The sequence below is a fragment of the Scyliorhinus torazame genome, chromosome 8 (genome assembly GCF_047496885.1).
Source record: "Scyliorhinus torazame isolate Kashiwa2021f chromosome 8, sScyTor2.1, whole genome shotgun sequence".
NCBI classification, from domain to species: domain Eukaryota; kingdom Metazoa; phylum Chordata; class Chondrichthyes; order Carcharhiniformes; family Scyliorhinidae; genus Scyliorhinus; species Scyliorhinus torazame.
In genome coordinates, this window is record NC_092714.1 from 51,907,853 (window position 1) to 51,927,680 (window position 19,828).

The 19,828-nt window shown below is 47.0% G+C and overlaps 1 protein-coding gene across 1 annotated transcript in view; it reads left to right on the forward strand.

Moving 5' to 3' along the window:
* Window positions 1-663: 663 nt before the first annotated feature.
* The window catches only part of LOC140427841 (NXPE family member 3-like), a 54,152-nt gene continuing 34,987 nt past the window's right edge, over window positions 664-19,828 (forward strand). Inside the window, exon 1 of the mRNA XM_072513606.1 lies at window positions 664-816. The gene's annotated coding sequence lies outside the window, so the exon portion shown is untranslated. The remainder of the gene's footprint in view (window positions 817-19,828) is intronic.

The window sequence follows — 19,828 nt, forward strand, 5'->3', positions numbered from 1 at the left end:
TGTATGCTTCATCCGATGCCGGTGCTTATGTAGTTACATTGTATACCTTGTGTTGCCCTACTATGTATTTTCTTTTATTCCCTTTTCTTCCCATGTACTTAATGATCAGTTGAGCTGCTCGCAGAAAAATACTTTTCACTGTACCTCGGTACACGTGACAATAAACAAATCCAATCCAATCCAATCCAGTGATGCTCACATCCCGAAAAAGAATTTAAAAAGTTATGCATTCAGGGCAATAAATGCGGTCCTGCCAATGATATTCACACAATATCAGTCCAAAGATGTGTAGGTTAGGTGGATTGGCCATGGTAAATTGCCCTTAGTGTCCAAAATTGCCCTTAGTGGGGTTACTGGGTTATGGGGATGGGGTGGCGGTGTTGACCTTGGGTAGGGTGCTCTTTCCAAGATCCGGTGCAGACTCGATGGGCTGAATGGCCTCCTTCTGCGCTGTAAATTCTATGATAATCTATGATTAGATCATATCATCTCTCCTCATATATGTGACATATTGAGCCCAGGTTAAATATTAACCACATGTTCCAAAGGCAGCATATCTTTTAGTCACGTGTTGTGCCTCTATGCAAAGCTCCAGCTGTGGTCTAACTTTTTCTGAATTTTATTTGTTTTGGCATATCGTTAAGAAACAGGAAGTGATCAGACAGATTGGTAACACTGTGAACTGTGACTTTCAAGTATGGATCAATGAGCAAGAGAGAGAAATGCGTATTCCTGGCCCGTATTCTGGTTGCTTTACTGCCTGCTGATACGGTTGGCTTTGCTGGTGATGGGAATCTGAGTCTTCGTCACATAAAGGTAAAATAATAAAGCAACTTGTTCATAAGAAATTGAAAAGTTAAACTGTTATTCATGTTTGAGTCTTTGACAGTAAATGTTGACGAGCTACGCGACTAAAGGTTACTCCAGATAAGAGTAAGTGGGCCAGATTCTCGTGCCTCAGATTAAGTGTTGATGTTGAGGCAGGATTAGTTGACGACTATGACAGCAAACCTACGCCGCACCTGGACTAATTCACCGACCGTCAGGGGGCCAGCACCGGTGCCACGTGGGACACAATCCATTCTAATGAGAAATGGTGCCGGATCCGGGATTTACACTCAGGAGGCTGACAAGCTGCAGCAGCATATACACACTCCACTACCCACACACACCATCCCAGACAACAAGATGGCAGCAAGGAGAACAGCACCCCGTTTCATGGACACTGAACTGGAGACCCTGTTAGACACCCTGAAGGAGAGGCAGGCGACCCTATACCCCGGGGTGGGAAGGAGGCTGCCAGTCACTGCCGTTTGCTGTGCCAGGGGGCAGGTGGCAGAGGCAGTCAGCGTTGTTGGCAACCCTGAGAGGACTGGCCAGTACTGGCGAAAAATCTGCATGACCTCCTCAGGGCAGCCAGGGTGTGTGGGCAGCACTGTGCCCCTCCGACCAACCTCCATCCCACACAACTACAACCCCCGCACCAGAACGGCGGCCGAATCCCCACCCTGCAACACATGCCGGCACCATCACAGCCGTCATGACCAGGTGCCCTGGGCACTAAAGCCACCAGTCACCCACCCCCTTGGCTTCATGCCTCAGACTGTCTCACACTGTGCATTTTCTCTTCCACCCCCCCCTCATAATCTCTTAATCAACGTGAGAGGGAGAAGAGCGGAGGGGGACCACCGGGACTGTGGCCCTCGCCACAATGGAACAGAGGGCACTGGACATGGTCACTGGGCCTGGAGAAAGGCCAGTTGCCGAGGCAGAAATCGGTATCTAGTGAGGAAGTGAGACGCCGCCACGTTGTGGTTCCCCATGTCACACCTCTCCCACACACCACTCCACCACTACCACCCTCACACCCCCTGTCCACCACCAACCCCCACCCCGCTCCCCACAGTCCCCCTTCCCCCAAACACCTCCATCACCCCCCCCTCCCCTCCCCCCCTCACAACCCCCACCCCATGGTCCAATCATGCATCTTGTCTTGTGTCTTGCAGGTGAGCCTGGTAATGTTGTGAGCCCTTCTCGTTTCCCCCGTCCCCGGCTCAAACCACCACCAACGACGAGGACACCGACAGCGACAAGAGGCCTTAACTTGCATCCCGTCACACCCTGGAGCTTGAGTCCAGGGAAGACCCCGACGTTCCCTCAGAGCTGTTTCCAACACCCTCCACCATCCCAGAGGGACTCACCACAGTTGGGCACTTTAGTGAAGAGGCTCCTGGGACACTATCTGGTGCACTCCACACACATGCAGCGGTATAACAGTTGGAGGTAGGAACCCTTGAGGGGGCAGTTGGTCGGAGGGTAGGCCGAGCCCAGGGATTGGCCGCCGTCCAGATGGATTTCAGGCTTCTGGATCGGACGGTCCCATCGATTGCGGAGATCCAGTCTCAGAGCCAGAGACTACATAAGGGATTGTTGGCAAGTATCCAATGCATGCAGATGCAGGTGGAGGAGTCCAATCGCGTGCAGGAGGTGGTGCTGACCATTCATGCCACCCAGGCCAACACTGCACGGGTGGCGTCAGCGGTGGAGGTCTTGGGGGTGAAGGTTTCGTCCATGGGTCAGGATGTGCAAGGCCTGCTGCACTCTGTGGAGGTGGTGGCCGAGGCCCAGAATGGGGCCGCCCTATAACAGGCAGCCTTGTACCTGGACATTGCAGCGATGCTCCAGAGCGTGGCCCAGTCACAGCTGAGAGTGTCGGTGGCAATGCCTGGCCTCTGGCTGGCATGGCCCAGTCCCAGAGCGAGAAGGCACAGTCACTGGGTGATGTGGCGCAGTCCTAGTGGGAGGCGGTTCACTCTCTCTGCTCCATGGCTGCGAACACAGAAACCCTGGTCGAGACAAGAGCAGGTCTCCAGGACTGGCAGCAACAGGTGGCAGGGGAACCTCAGCAGTTAGCTCCCCTCACACCCCCGTCCCATGGAGTAGCCCAGGGGCCATCAGGCACCCCGAGGGAGGAGGAGGTGTTGGGGTCCCATGCCGGTGACTCCTGCAGGGGAGGTGCCTGAACACTGCAGGGCCTCGCAACCCCCCCTCCTGTCCCTGGCGCATCACATGGGCAGTGGGAGAACAGGGCGGAACCATGCCAACTGGGACACCCAAGCAGCAGCCAAACTCATCCAGGCCCGGTTGTCCCAGCAGATAGGTGCCAAAGGGGACCCAGATCACAGGGCAGGAATCACAGCAGGCCGCCTCCACTCCTGATGTACCATCTGGGGATCCACCAAGACGTAGCATTAGGGCCGTAAGGCTTGGTCAAAATTCTGGAACTCTTTCCCGAACAGCACTGTGGGTGTACCTACACCACGTGGACTGTGATGTGTTGGGTGTGCCGGGTCTGCGAGGACTACGTTTACTGTTGCAGTGAGAGAGACAGGCTTCCAACACTTGAAGAAATGCAACTCGATTTTATTGAACTCTTAACTATCATACATACTTTAACTGTGGGTTGACACTATGGTTTGACTGGAGACCTGAGGCTAACCTGACTAGACTATCTTACTACCACATGGTGTATGTTCTAGTTGCTGCTCACGGGCTCTGACTGTCTCAGACTCTGGATCCCAAGAGAGCGGGAAAACTAGTGCCCTCTGGCTTTATAGTGGCCGTGTCCTGTCTGGTGATTGGCTGCTATGTTCTGTGTGATCACTTGTCATCCTGTGTGTCAATCACTGCCTGTCTGTGCACAATCATATACCTGTATGTATATTATGACAGACTGCAGTGGTTCCCGAGGAGAATTAGGATGGGCAACAAATGCTGGCCTAGCCAGAGAAGCCCATTTCCCGTAAAAAATAATTTAAATAAAAATTAAATAGAATAAATGAGCTGAATATTATTTAATTGGAGAAAGATGGCAGAAAGTTGCAGAGGGGTCTGGGGGTCCTCGTGTATAAATCACAAAGAGCTAGCATGCAAGCTCAGTTGGTAATAGGGGCGGCAAATGAAATATTGGCCTTTATTCCAAAGGGAATGGAGTGTAAAATAGGGAAATCCTGCTAAATCTGTACAAGGTGCTAGTTAGACCATAACTAAGGAAAGACATACTGACATTGAAGACAGTCGAGAAAAGATTGACCAGGTTAATCCCAGGTATGGAGGGATTTTCTTATGAGTGGAGGTTAAGTAGGTTGGGCCTGTAGTTGTTGGAGTTTCGAAGAATCCAGGCAATCTTATTGAGACATACAGGAGGTTGAGAGTAGTGAGGTCATGAGTAAGGTTTCAAAGTTGCAGGAGTGTACCGGCAGGCAGGAAGGTGGTTTAAAGTGTGTCTTCTTCAATGCCAGGAGCATCCGGAATAAGGTGGGTGAACATGCGGCATGGGATGGTACCTGGGACTTCGATGTGGTTGCCATTTCGGAGACATGGATAGAGCAGGGACAGGAATGGTTGTTGCAGGTGCCGGGGTTTAGATATTTCAGTAAGCTCAGGGAAGGTGGTAAAAGAGGGGGCGGGGTGGCATTGTTAGTCAAGGACAGTAATACGGTGGCAGAAAGGACGTTTGATGACGACTCGTCTACTGAGGTAGTATGGGCTGAGGTTAGAAACAGGAAAGGAGAGGTCACCCTGTTAGGGGTTTTCTCTAGGCCTCTGAAAAGTTCCAGAGATGTAGAGGAAAGGATTGCAAAGATGATTCTGGATAGGAGCGAAAGCAACAGGGTAGTTGTTATGAGGGACTTTAACTTTCAAAATATTGACTGGAAACGCTATAGTTCGAGTACTTTAGATGGGTCTGTTTTTGTCCAATGTGTGCAGGAGGGTTTCCTGACACAGTATGTAGATAGGCCAACGAGAGGCGAGGCCATATTGGATTTGGTACTGGGTAATGAACCAGGACAGGTGTTAGATTTGGAGGTAGGTGAGCACTTTGGTGATAGTGACCACAATTCGATTACATTTACTTTGGTGATGGAAAGGGATAGGTATATACCGCAGTGCAAGAGTTATATCTGGGGGAAAGGCAATTATGATGCGATGAGGCAAGACTTAGGATGCATCGGATGGAGAGGAAAACTGCAGGGGAAATGTGAAGCTTGTTCAAGGAACAGCTACTGCGTGTCTTTGATAAGTATGTACCTGTCAGGCAGGGAGGAAGTGGTCGAGCAAGGGAACCGTGGTTTATTAAAGCAGTCGAAACACTTGTCAAGAGGAAGAAGGAGGCTTATGTAATGATGAGACATGAAGGTTCAGTAAGGGCGCTCAAGAGTTACAAGTTTGCTAGGAAGGACCTAAAGAGAGAGCTAAGAAGAGCCAGGAGGGGACATGAGAAGTATTTGGCAGGTAGGATCAAGGATAACCCTAAAGCTTTCTATAGATAAGTCAGGAATAAACGAATGACTAGGGTGAGAGTAGGGCCAGTCAAGGACAGTAGTGGGAAGTTGTGCTTGGTGTCCGAGGAGATAGGAGAGGTGCTAAATGAATATTTTTTGTGAGTATTCACACTGGAAAAAGGCAATGTTGTTGAGGAGAATAGAGATTCAGGCTACTAGACTAGAAGGGCTTGAGGTTCATAAGGAGGAGGTGTTAGCAATTCTGGAAAGTGTGAAAATAGATAAGTCCCCTGGGCCGGATAGGATTTATCCTAGGATTCTCTGGGAAGCTAGGGAGGAGATTGCTGAGCCTTTGGCTTCGATCTTTAAGTCATCTTTGTCTGCAGGAATAATGCCAGAAGACTGGAGGATAGCAAATGTTGTCCCCCGGGAAGTAGAGACAACCCCAGTAACGATAGACCAGTGAGCCTTCCTTCTGTTGTGGGCAAAATCTTGGAAAGGTTTCTAAGAGATAGGATGTATAATCATCTGGAAAGGAATAATTTGATTAGAGATAGTCAACACAGTTTTGTGAAGGGGAGGCCGTGCCTCACAAACCTTATTGAGTTCTTTGAGAAGGTGACCAAACAGGTGGATGAGGGTAAAGCAGTTGATGTGGTGTATATGGATTTCAGTAAAGCGTTTGATAATGTTCCCCACGGTAGGCTACTGCAGAAAATACGGAGGCATGGGATTCAGGGTGATTTAGCAGTTTGGATCAGAAATTGGCTAGCTGGGAGAAGACAAAGGGGTGTGGTTGATGGGAAATGTTCAGACTGGAGTCCAGTTACTCGTGGTGTACCACAAGAATCTGTTTTGGGGTCACTGCTGTTTGTCATTTTTGTAAATGACCTGGAGGAGGGCGTAGAAAGGATGGGTGAGTAAATTTGCAGATGACACTAAAGTCTGTGGAGTTGTGGGCAGTGCGGAAGGATGTTACAAGTTACAGAGGGACATAGATAAGCTGCAACGCTGGGCTGAGAGGTGGCAAATGGAGTTTAATGCAGAAAAGTGTGAGGTGATTCATCTTGGAAGGAACAACAGGAAAACAGAGTACTGGGCTAATGGTAAGATTCTTGGCAGTGTGGATGAGCAGAGAGATCTCGGTGTCCATGTACATAGATCCCTGAAAGTTGCCACCCAGGTTGAGAGGGTTGTTAAGAAGGCATACGGTGTGTTAGCTTTTATTGGTAGAGGGATTGAGTTTCGGAGCCATGAGGTCATGTTGCAGCTGTACAAAACTCTGGTGCGGCCGCATTTGGAGTATTGCGTGCAATTCTGGTCGCCGCATTATAGGAAGGATGTGGAAGTATTGGAAAGGGTGCAGAGGAGATTTACCAGAATGTTGCCTGGTATGGAGGGAAGATCTTATGAGGAAAGGCTGAGGGACTTGAGGCTGTTTTCGTTAGAGAGAAGAAGGTTAAGAGGTGACTTAATTGAGGCGTACAAGATGATCAGAGGATTGGATAGGGTGGACAGTGAGAGCCTTTTTCCTCGGATGGTGATGTCTAGCACGAGGGGACATAGCTTTAAATTGAGGGGAGATAGATATAAGACAGATGTCAGAGGTAGGTTCTTTACTCAGAGAGTAGTAAGGGCGTGGAATGCCCTGCCTGCACCAGTAGTGGACTCGCTAACACTAAGGGCATTGAAATGGTCATTGGATAGACATATGGACGATAAGGGAATAGTGTAGATGGGCTTTAGAGTGGTTTCACAGGTCAGCGCAACATCGAGGGCCGAAGGGCCTGTACTGCGCTGTAATGTTCTGTGTTCTATGTTCTAAAAAGGATTCTGAGGGGATTAACAGGGTAGATGCTGAGGGGATGTTTCCCCTTGTGGGAGAATCTACGACCAGACGGCATAATCTCAGAGTAAGGGGCTGCCCATTTAAGACAGAGATGAGTGGGAATTTCTTCTCTCGGAGGGTAATGAGTCTGTGGAGTTATTTACCACCGAGGGCTGTAGAGGCTGGGTCGTTAAGAATGCTGAAGGGTGAGATTTCCGGTGGCGGCCATGGTCAGATCGGTCACAAACGCGGTGGCTCCTGCTGGGAAGTGTTGGTTTTGGTCCTTTTTACCCATTTAATGGGTGGTTCTGGTGGATGCATTGTGAGGAGAGTGGAGGGTGATTGATTCTCCCCCCCGGATTGGAATGCTGATGGGGTATCTAACCCGGCTAAAGTTGGTGAAAGCCCTGGCTTAGGAGTTGGAGGGCACTTGTGGCGTAGCACCAGTGGGAAAGATGGCGGAGGGAAAGGGGCATTGTCAGCTGCCAGCCGCCACTCTGGTTGTGGAGCAGTCGATGAGCTTTATTGATGAGGAATTTCAGCTGCAATGAAAGGAGATGCAGACGGACTGATCGAGTGCGATTGATGGGGCGATAGCACCTCTTCGTGGGTCACTGGATCGGGTGGAGAAGCGCTTGGAGGCACAAGGAGCAACAATCCAAGAGGTGGAAAGGGTGGTGTCAGACCAGAGTGACCAGATCGTGTGTTTGGATATGGAGATGGCGATCCTGGGTGAGGCCTGTAAGGTGCTGAGTGCAAGGATGGATATCCAGGTGAATCGGTCTGGGTGGCAAAATCTGCGTATGTGGGCCTGTCAGGGGGAGTGGAGGGAATGAGTGCCAAGGGCTATGCCGCAAAGGTGTTTGAAAAGTTGGTGGAGGAGAGAATTTTCGACAAGTTCCCTGATGGACCATCAATAATAGACAAAGTGAGTTATAGAACTAAATTGTGTCTTTAATACACTGAGATGTATGCCTGCCTGCTGCTGATCCCTCACTATCGGAACTGCCACAGATCAGCCAACTATATACAAAGCCCGAGGGGCGGAGCCACAGGCGGTGCCAACAGAATCAACAACAACAACAGTAACAATGGAACAAACAATAACGGTGAATATATATATACAGCAGTGAGTAACAGTGGAACGTGGTTCACCACAGACCCAGAGGTTGATCAAGCCCACGGGTCCTTGAGGCAGAGGCCAAGGGCTGGGGAGTCAACTCAGGTGGTGATTGTGCGGATGCAAAAATTCCAGGACAAAGAAAAGATTCTGAGGTGGAACAAGGTGACTCAGGACTACAGCTGGGAAGGGAATTGGATCCGGAACTATCAGGACATTGGTGCTGGCCTGGCCAAGAGACAGCCGAGGTTCAATAAGGTCAAGGCAGCGCTCTTCTGGAGCAAGGTTCGGATTGGGATTCTGTACCCGGCAAAACCTTGGATAACTTTCAAGGGAAGGGAACACTCTTTCTTCATGCTGGAGGAGGCAAATTACTTTGTTAAGGAGCATGGATTGGGGAGGGCTGAGGAGGGGACTTTTGTAATGGTTGTAACTTTTGTATTGTTTACGTTCTGTTTGTGTTTACGCTAGCGTTTGATTGTAATTGGTAATTTTGTGTATGTGGGATTTTTTCTGTTGTCTTATTATTATGGGTGTTTTTGTTTGATGTGTTATGTACATAGGACATGGAGTTGTTTGGTTTGCACAACAGGAGGGGACATGGGGGTGGGTCGAAGAATGGGGGGATGAGTAGGTTGGAGGGCTTAGGTGGGGTTCTTTGTTTGGGCCTTGAGGTGGGAGTCACCATGCTAGCAGGAAATGCTAGTGAACGGGAGCAGTATGGAGCTGGGGGCTGCGGTGGGTAGCCTGAGTGGGAGGGGTAGGGGCAAGGGGAGCATAGCAGTGGGGGTAGGGGGGGGGGCGGTGGGAGGGCAGTGTGCATGATGCCTTCATCCTGGCACATTAGGTGGTTCCTGGTCTCTTTGAGGCGCAGTCCCGGCTTGAGGGGAGTGGGGGGCGTAGCTCCTGGGCAACAGGGGGTTTCCACTGTAGTCGTAGCTGATGACACCAATCTGGAGGCCACAGACCAACCGGGAGACTCACTATAAGGAAAACCTGCCGTGACCAGGGGCGTGATCAAGCCGAGCTTCGGTATCCTGAAGATGCAGTTCAGGTGTATGAACTCCTCTGGAGGAAACCTGCAGCAGAGGGGCGACGTGCTGGAGAAGGAGGATGAATGTCAGTCCTAGTCTGATGAAGAGGATGCAGGGGAGGGGGAGGAGGGACAGGACATGAGACCCGGGCAGGAATGAGAGGCCGCACAATGTGTGAATCTGGGCCAACATGAACGGTATGCTCTAATTGCCTCCGGGTTCAGCAACTGGCGGGGGATGGACCCCCCCCACTACGCAGCCCCCCCCCCCACCACCACCACCACCACCCTGCCCCACACGCTTGCAATCCCCTCCGTGATTCCTTCCTGACCTATTACGGGATGCAGGTCCTGGGTTGGTAGTATCAGCGAGTCTGGTCGACGGGTTGGAGGACGATGACAACCCGCACTGGGACAAGCGCTGGTGCTCTGCATCGTTTGACAACATCTGACTCCTGCCCATGGTCGCACTTTCCACCAAGCACTCGGGTGATCGCTGCATGCTGGCCATTCCATCACACAGTCCCATCGAATCCCTGCGGTGGCAGTGGTGGGGAGATCTTGGGGTGTGGGCGGGGGTCTGCGGGGGTGGGATATCTGAGCGGTGAGCGCTGGTCGAAGCGTAGTCCCCGGGCCAATCCCACCGACAACGCCCATCCATTCCCCCCCGCCCCCTCTATGGCCAGCCCAGCTCAGCCCACCCCTTCACACCTTTCTGACAGAGCACCGAGGCAGGTTACAACGTTGTGCACAAATGTTTAATGTAACAAATATATACAGTTTGGTGCCCCAACCTCCAATGCAATAGTATGCCCTGTACCCCTGCCAACGTAATATAATTGTTTCTTTTGGACAAAGGATGGTTCATAGGACCTCTAATGTCAACCTGACCTTCATTGGAAATGTTTCATTTGCTTAGCTCATTACAAGCTGGTCCTTAGCTCGTTACAAACAGATATCCATGTTGCAGAGGCAAACAATATTCATTTTGCACAAGCAAGCAATATTCATTTTGCACAGTGAAGATGGAATCCATTTTAAATAGTTTCTGATTGAGCTTTTTAAATCAATTATTAATTCAACTTATTAATTAACCCTCTTTTACCTAACGAACTAGCTAGTTTCTTTCAGGTGTATACATTTTGATATTTACAGGTGCGACCTCGCAATGAAGATCTTTCCGACATTCCCTGTGGTGCCACCTTCCTCGTTGCTAAAGAGGGTTTTTTTCACTGTGGGGATGGAGGAGGGAGGACCCCGGGGTTTTACGGGTGGATTACGGCGGAGGAGGCAGTATCCTTGGAGGGGATTAAGGCCAAGTGGGAGGAGGAGTTGAGGTTTGACCTGGTGTGGTGTGAGATTCTGCTTAGGTTGAACACAACATCATCATGTTCGAGGTTAGGGCTGATACAGTTGGAGGTAGTGCACAGGGCCCATTTGACCAAATGCAGGTTGAGTAGACTATTTGCAGGTGGGGAGGATGAGTCATTGGATAGACATATGGACGATAAGGGAATAGTGTAGATGGGCTTTAGAGTGGTTTCACAGGTCGGCGCAACATCGAGGGCCGAAGGGCCTGTACTGCGCTGTAATGTTCTGTGTTGTATGAGTGTGAGTGTTGTGGAAGGAGCCTGTCTAACCATGTACACATGTTCATGTTGTGTCCTACATTTGTGGTGTTCTGGGTCTTGTTTGGAGCCATGTTGTCGATTCTACAAATGGAATCGAAGTCTTGTCCCCTCGGGTCATATTTGGGGTATTGGACCTGCCGGAGCTGCTGACTGTGGCTGGAGTTACATAGTTTCATCGAATTTACAGTGCAGAAAGAAGCCATTCAGCCCATCGAGTCTGCACCGGCGCTTGGAAAGAGCACCTTACTTAAGACCTCTTTACACACACCCTCACCCTATCCCCGCAACCCAGTAAATGAAAATGAAATGAAATGAAAAATGAAAATGAAAATCGCTTATTGTCACTAGTAGGCTTCAATGAAGTTACTGTGAAAAGCCCCTAGTCACCACATTCCGGCGCCTGTTCGGGGAGGCTGTTACGGGAAATCACCTAATCTTATGGACTAAGGGGCAAATCCATCTAACCTGCACATCATGGACTGTGGAAGGAAACCGGAGCACCCGGACAAACTCCACGCAGACAGTGACCCAAGGCCAGAATTGAACCTAGGACTCTGGAGCTGTGAGGCAGCAGTGCTAACCACTGACATTCAGGCCATGGTCTCGCTAGTTGCTCGAAGGCGGTGCTGAGGGGTTGGAGGTCAGCTTCTCCACCCACTACCTCGGTGTGGCTGGGGGATCTTTTTATTAAATAAATTTAGAGTGTCCAATTATTTTTTTCCAATTAAGGGCCAATTTAGCGTGGCCAATCCACCTAACCTGCACATCTTTGGGTTGTGGGGGTGAAACCCACGCAAACACGGGGAAAATGGACAAACTCCACATGGACAGTGACCCAGAGTCGGGATCGAACCTGGGACCTCGGCGCCGTGAGAGCAGGTGGGACTTCTGTTTAGTTGCGGGGGAATCTGTTATTCCCTGTTATCATTTTTGTTCTGTCTGAAATTGAAAAAATTGAATAAAAATATTTTTTTTAAATAAAGGACATTTAAAGAGGAATTGTCCAGCACATGGAAAACAATGCTCTAAGTGTGGCAAAAACAGTGCTCTAAGTGTGGCAAAAACAGTGCTCTAAGTGTGGCAAAAACAGTGCTCTAAGTGTGGCAAAAACAGTGCTCTAAGTGTGGCAAAAACAATGCTCTAAGTGTGGCAAAAACAATGCTCTAAGTGTGGCAAAAACAGTGCTCTAAGTGTGGCGAAAACAGTGCTCTAAGTGTGGCAAAAACAATGCTCTAAGTGTGGTAAAAACAGTGCTCTAAGTGTGGCAAAAACAGTGCTCTAAGTGTGGCAAAAACAATGCTCTAAGTGTGGCAAAAACAGTGCTCTAAGTGTGGCAAAAACAGTGCTCTAAGTGTGGCAAAAACAGTGCTCTAAGTGTGGCAAAAACAATGCTCTAAGTGTGGCAAAAACAATGCTCTAAGTGTGGCAAAAACAGTGCTCTAAGTGTGGCGAAAACAGTGCTCTAAGTGTGGCAAAAACAATGCTCTAAGTGTGGTAAAAACAGTGCTCTAAGTGTGGCAAAAACAGTGCTCTAAGTGTGGCAAAAACAATGCTCTAAGTGTGGCAAAAACAGTGCTCTAAGTGTGGCAAAAACAGTGCTCTAAGTGTGGCAAAAACAGTGCTCTAAGTGTGGCAAAAACAATGCTCTAAGTGTGGCAAAAACAGTGCTCTAAGTGTGGCAAAAACAGTGCTCTAAGTGTGGCAAAAACAGTGCTCTAAGTGTGGCAAAAACAGTGCTCTACGTGTGGCAAAAACAATGCTCTAAGTGTGGCAAAAACAGTGCTCTAAGTGTGGCAAAAACAGTGCTCTAAGTGTGGCAAAAACAGTGCTCTAAGTGTGGCAAAAACAATGCTCTATGTGTGGCAAAAACAGTGCTCTAAGTGTGGCAAAAACAGTGCTCTAAGGCAAGCCCAAGGCATTATATCACGAGTAACAAAACCGACTGACTGGGTGAGCTCATTGGTTTGCATAAAAAAAAGTCTGGTGATCTTCGCATCTGCATTGATTTCGGCAAATGCAACTCAACAACTTGAGCAGACAACTATGCACATTTAACACATCTTTTGGAAGATTTTGTTTCAATTGTATGACGTTCGGTATCATATCTGCAAAGGAGATATTCCACAGGATCATGGAGCAAATGACAGAAGGAATTGAAGGTGTGAGGGTGTACGTAGACAACATCATTATTTGGTCTACCACCAGAGAAGAAGACATTAAGTGTCTAAAACCAGTATTCAAACGCATCGACAAGTAAGTATGGACTCAAACTCAATCAATGAAAATGTACGTTTGGACAGCCATCACTAAGATTTCTCGGAGATACCATTTCTCAGCATGGTGTAAAGCCTGATGATGAAAAAATTGCAGCAATTCAGAACATGAAGATACCAGAAGACATGAAAGCGGTTCTCAGATTTTTAGGCTTCATCAATTGTCTTGGCAAGTTTATTTCCAACCTGTCAGCAAGAACAACAGAATTGATAAACCTCATTAGAAAGTCAACACTTTCGAATGGACGGACAACCATCAGAAAGAGTGGCAAGATTTGAAAACTCAGCTCATGACAGCACCCATACTCGCTTTCTTCGATCCAAAAAGAGCAACCAAGATATCCACTGATGCAAGTCAGGATGGGATAGGCTCAGTTCTCTTACAAAGAGAGGAAAATTCGTATTGAGTTCCTGTAGCAAACGCTTCAAGAGCAATGACAGGGGCAGAATGCAGATACGCCCAAATTGAGAAGGAATGTCTAGGTCTATTGATAGGAATACTCAAATTCCATGATTATTTCTATGGGCTTCCAACCTTCACAGTTGAGACGGATCACAGGCCGTTAGTCCACATCATCGACAAGGATCTCAACGATATGACACCAAGACTTCAAAGGAGAATGATGAAATGATAACGTTATGATTTCAATTTAATATACACACCTGGGAAATAATTAATTATTGCAGACACTTTATCACGATCCATCACAATTGACAATCAACCATTTGAATTTATATGTGGTGCTGAAGCTCAGGCTCAACTCTGTGCAGAGAACCTTCCTGCATCAGATAAAAAGTTGAATTTGATCAAGTTAGAAACAAAGAAAGATGCCACACTTCAAAAGGTCATGCACCACTTGAAAAATGGGTGGCCGAAGGGGGGATGTCCTCAGTACAGAAGTATTCACTCTGAATTGATGATCGTAGATGATCTACTTTTGAAACTTGACCGAATTGTTATTCTACAATGTCTTTGTTCCAACATACTTGAACAGATCCATGAGGGACACCGTGGGATAGAAAAATGTAAATGACGAGCACGACAGGCAGTCTACTGGTGGGAATTAATAGGGACATTACTGACATGATCATTACTTGCGAAATGTGTCAAAAACACCAACCTGTGCAATGCGGGGATACTTTGCAACAACACAAATTAGTTACCTCTCCTTGGGCCAAAGTAGGAATTGACCTATTTCATTCGACTGGTCAAGACTACATCTTAATAATAGATTATTACTCTAATCACCCAAAACACAAAACACTGTTTATTCCGTGAACTCAACTTAACATCTAAAGTAAACATTGGATCTCTTAACACCCCTTCCTTCAAAGATAACTCAGAAAATATTGCAACAGTAAATAATTCCTTAAAATGTTCCTTCAAACTTCCAAGACTTAACACCTTTAAACAGTATCACATCAAGTTAAAGGATATATATATTTTCTGTAGAATGGCAGAGACTGTCGCAAACTGGCTTTCTACTTTTAAACTGCTCTCAGCAAAACCAGCCAGGCACTTTTTTGCTGCTCTCAGCAAAACCAAACTGCAAAACTTGCAGCTCTCTGGAAACACACAGACACTGCTTTTGAACTGAAACTAAAAACCTGCAAAATGGCTGACCTGAGCTGAGCTCCACTCACTCTATGACATCACTGTTTTCTTAAAGGTACATTGCTTAAACATCCAGTTCTTAAAGGCACTCTCGCATGACACTGTCATGTCAGACAATGGTCCATGCTTTGGCAGTTTTGGCAGTTTTGAATGGACAGAATTTTAACAGAAATATAACTTCACGCGTGTGACATCTAGTCCTCACTACCCTCAGTCCAATGGCAAGGTAGAGAAGGGTGTTCACATTGTCAAACAGTTGATCAGTAAAGCTATTGATTCGATGTTGGATATCCACCTCGCGTTGTTATCTTATAGAGCTACACCACTATCTTCAGGACTCTCACCGGCTCAAATGTTATTTAATCAGGATCTCAGGACCACCTTACCATCAATTAGACTGCAGAATCCAGACCACTTGCCAGTGCTGAAGAAGATAGAAGAACAACATTTAAGTCAACAGACATACTGCAACAGACACGCATTTCAATTGGAACCACTCACAATGGATGACCTAGTAAGAATCAAACTTCCAGATGGAGGATGGTCTGCTCCAGCAACAATCATTAGGAAAGCAGCTCCATGCTCCTACATAGTAAAATCAGTGGAAGGCACGATTCTTCAATGAAACAGACATGCTTTGCAAAAAATTTGATTATACCACCAAAGTTTTCCAGATTCAAACTTCAGAGTCAATTACTCGTGACAATTTATTGCATACCAGAAATTCAGATGACACGCACAAGACAGTGAAAACATAACTTTCACCACCTCGTCTGTTAAGAAGATCGACAAGACGATGACGAAAACCAAACAGACTGAACATGTAATATATCAATTGTTGCGTATAGTCATTACTCCAGTTTTGCTTGTACAGATATACATCTCATGATTTATTGTTATAGAATTATACAATTTTCTTTGAAATTCAGAAAATATGTTAAAAAAAAGGGGGAAGTAGTGATCTGTATCTATGCTGGTATGTAAAGGGTTAACAACTGTGTCATAGTGCTAGACAACCACTAGATGGCAGCACCAGATCCATGTATATAAACTGAACTCAGAGGTTCTTCCCATCTCTTCGTATCAGGAATGACTAGATAACAGAGTGCTAGAGAGATAGCTTAGTTGGCACGTGTAGTTAAACATTATTTATACTTCTTCTTATTTATTTAGTCATCAGTTATAGTTGTAGAGGAGTGAACAAACTCATTGATGTTTATATTCGTTATTCATTAAATGTTATTTACTTAATTTAAAGACTGATAGTTTCATTCAACTACAACCATCAGACCATTTTAGAAGGAAGCAAAAGAGTAACGACACATTACAATCACGTAATATAACACCGAGCACAAAGGAAGATGGTTGTGGTTGTTAGAGGACAGTCATCTCAGGGCGGCACAGTGGTTAGCACTGTTGCTTAACAGCTCCAGGGTCCCAGGTTCAATTCCCGGCTTGGGTCACTGTCTGTGCTCCCCGTGTCTGTGAGGACTTCCTCCAGTTGCTCTGGTTTCCTCGCACAAGTCCCGAAAGACATGCTGTCACGTAATTTGGACATTCTGAATTCTCCCAATGTGTTCCCGAACGGGCGCCGGAATGTTGCGACTGGGGGCTTTTCTCAGTAACTTCATTGCAGTGTTAATGTAAACCGTCTTGTGACATAAAGGTTATTAATACAATCAAAAACACAACTCCTCATCCTGTCTTACCTCACGTTCTATCTTTCCTATCGCATCTGTACCCTGGAACATTGAGCTGCTAGTCCTGCCCCTACCTTAGCCACGTTTCAGTAATAGCTGTCATATCCCAGTCCCATGTACCCATCCATGCCCTGAGTTCATCAGCCTTGCCCATCAGGCCTCTTGCAGTGAAATAAATGCAGTTTTATCTCAACTTCACTTGCTCTCTGGTCTGCTTCAACAGACCATCTGTCCGGTCATGTTTTGTATGCTCTCCCTGTGTTTTATTTCACTGGACCTGTTCACTGAGTTCTCCACAGTCTCTGTACTCTGTACTGTGGCTCTTTTAAATTTTTCACTTTGGTTTCCCTGCCTTTCACTTTTCCCCTTACTGCCATTTGTTTCTGTCTGCACTTTAATTTCCTCAGAATTTGAGCTTTGGTTCCCATCCACCTGCCCCATTAGTTTAAACCCTCCCCAACAGCACTAGCAAACACAGCCCCGAGGACATTGGTTCCAGTCCAGCCCAGGTGCAGACCGTCCAGTTTGTAATGGTCCCACCTCAGCCCACGCGCAGACCGTCCAGTTTGAACCGGTTCCAATGCCCCAAGAATTTGAATCCTGTCCTCTTGCACCATCTCTCAAGCGACGTATTCATCTTATCTATCCTCACTTTCCTAGTTTGAACACCTCACTCCCGAAATTCAGCTTCTAGGACCTCATCACGTTTTCTACCCATATCATTGGTGCCTAAAGGCACCACGGCAGCTGGTTGTTCACCCTCCCCCTCTAGAATGTCCTGCAGCTGCTCCGAGACATCCTTCACCTTTGCACCAGGGAGGCAACATACCATCCTGGAGTCTCGTTTGTGTCTGCAGAAACGCCTGTCTATGCCCTTTACCATTGTGTCCCCTATCACTATAGCTTTTCCACTCTTTTTCCTGCCCTCCTGTGCAGCAGAGCTAGCCACGGTGCCATGAATTTGGTTGCTGCCACCTTCCCCTGGTGAGCCATCTCCCCCAACAGTATCCAAAATTATATATCTGTTTTGGAGGGAGATGACCACAGGGGACCCTTATACTGTCTTCCTACTCTTCGTTCTCACTCACAATGGGCTGAATAGCCAAATTCTACTACTATATTTTATGATCTTATGGTTTAATCTTAAACCAGAATAGTGAATGGAAAGGCCCAGGGAACGTTGTAAGGCCTGAGGTGTAACAACACGGTGAGCTAGTGCGCAGTCAATTCCAGTCTGACATGCCCCGGAGACACAACACAAGTAAATTAACCAATAATATGGATATAAATTCCTGAAATCCTTGGCCCTTGGCTATCCAATAATTGCAGTCACCACGTTTGTAAGTTGAAACACGCTTACTTTTCTAATAACACAAATAAATATGTAACATGCAATAATTTGAGCTTGATAGCAAGCAAGCTAACCTACTATCTCCCCCTCTTTAACTGTCCCATCCTCTACCAGACACACACAGACGGGTGCAAAGGGGTAAAAAGAAATAATGGTTAAGATCAAAAGAACGAGTGCTTGCTTCAGATGATGAGTTCTTTGCCGTAGGCCTTCCCCTCAACATGCTGATTGATCAAAGCCTCTGGGTTATCGTTGGTAATGGTCTTTTTGCAGAGTCATTCGTTCAGTACTCACAAGCAGTAATCTTTATTCTGGAGACACATTTTCGCTGTTATTAAACTGGGCCTTCAACTTGAAACTTCACCTTCAGGCCTGTTTTTTTCTTGAGATCCTTTGTCTCACATCAAACCCGGCTTCCAGCCCGCGGGATGACTCTAATCCTTTGCAGTCTCGAGAGAACGACATCCAGCCTTACTGGGGAGAGAAAAGAGCTCTTACAGTGGATTTTTAGAGTGAATACATCTGATCAGAGAGAGAGACTTAGAGCTGCTCCTTTCAAGCTCCAGAACCAACGGTGAAACTAGAAATCCAGCCTAGTCTCTGAACAAACATCTCAGTGATATCAGAACGAATCACCACTTGTTACTGGGCAAAGCACAGCATTTTGAGCCAGTTCATTGGCCGCCAGCCAAATCAGTCAAAGCGAGTCATCACCGATCTCTCCGACTGCTACAATCCTCTGCTCGAATTAAAGGCACAGGCCACGTACAAGCTGCTTTGCCTTAAAGTCACATGTCCATTAATCATCGATGAATCAAAATGGTAACTGCAAAAATAAAAGGGAAAAATAAGAGAATAGTCAGGAACAAACAGGAGGGTCCTTACAGAGGGGAAAACAATGATTATCCAGCAGGAGAATTATACAGTAAAAGACCATTCCTCACAGATCATTAGAATAAATTCTAAATTTTCTGCTCTGATAACTTATGGTCTTATAGAGCAGTGGGTGGGTGGGGGGGTGGGGGGGCACGGAGGTGGAGGGGTGGCATTCATAAAGGAAATACGGAGGGTACAAGCCCAACATGTGCCCTTTAGGGTGAAATATGGGAGCAACAAGGTCAGAGAACCCTGGATGACTCAGAATATTCAGGACTGGATAAGAAGGAAAAGAGGCTTTTAGCAGGTACAAAGGGAGCAAATTAGCAGAGGCCATAGTGGAGTATAGAAAGTGCAGGGGGAACGTAGAAATCAACTTTTTCTATGAACTGAGAGCAAAGAGTGGACATGAAAAAGCATTGGCGGGTAGAATCAGGGAGAATCCCAAGATATTCTATCGGTATATTAAGGGGAAGAGGACAACCGGAGAAAGAGTAGTGCCCATTCGGGACAAAAGGGCAATCTGTGCATGAAGCCAGTGGATATTGGTAGGGTGTTAAATGAGAACTTCACATCTGTCTTCACTCAGGAGAAGGAGGACGTAGGTACAGAATTCAGGGTGAGGGATTGTGAGCTTCTTGAACAGTTTGACATGCGGAGTGAGGAGGTTTTGGAGGCTTTAGCAGACTCGAAAGTGGGCAAATCCCCAGGTGAGGATGAATTATATCCCAGGCTTCTGTAGGAGGCAAGAGAGGAAATTACAGGAGCTCTGACCACAGGGTAAGTGCCAGAGGATTGGAGGTAAGTTAATGTTGTTCCACTTTTCAAGAAGGGTGATAGAGATAAACCAGGGAATTACACAACAATGAGTCTCATATCAGTGGGAGGGAAACTATTGGAGAAAATTAATCTCCACTTGGAGAGGCAAGGTTTGATCAGGAATCGTCAGCATGGTTTTGTCAGCGGGAGGTCAGGCCTAACGAATTTGATTGAAGTTTTCGAGGAGGTGATCAGGTGTGTAGATGAAGGTAATGCAGTTGATGTAGTTACTTAGATCTCAGCAAAGCCTTTGACAAGGTCCCACATGGGAGATTGATAAAAAAGGGAAAAGCACCA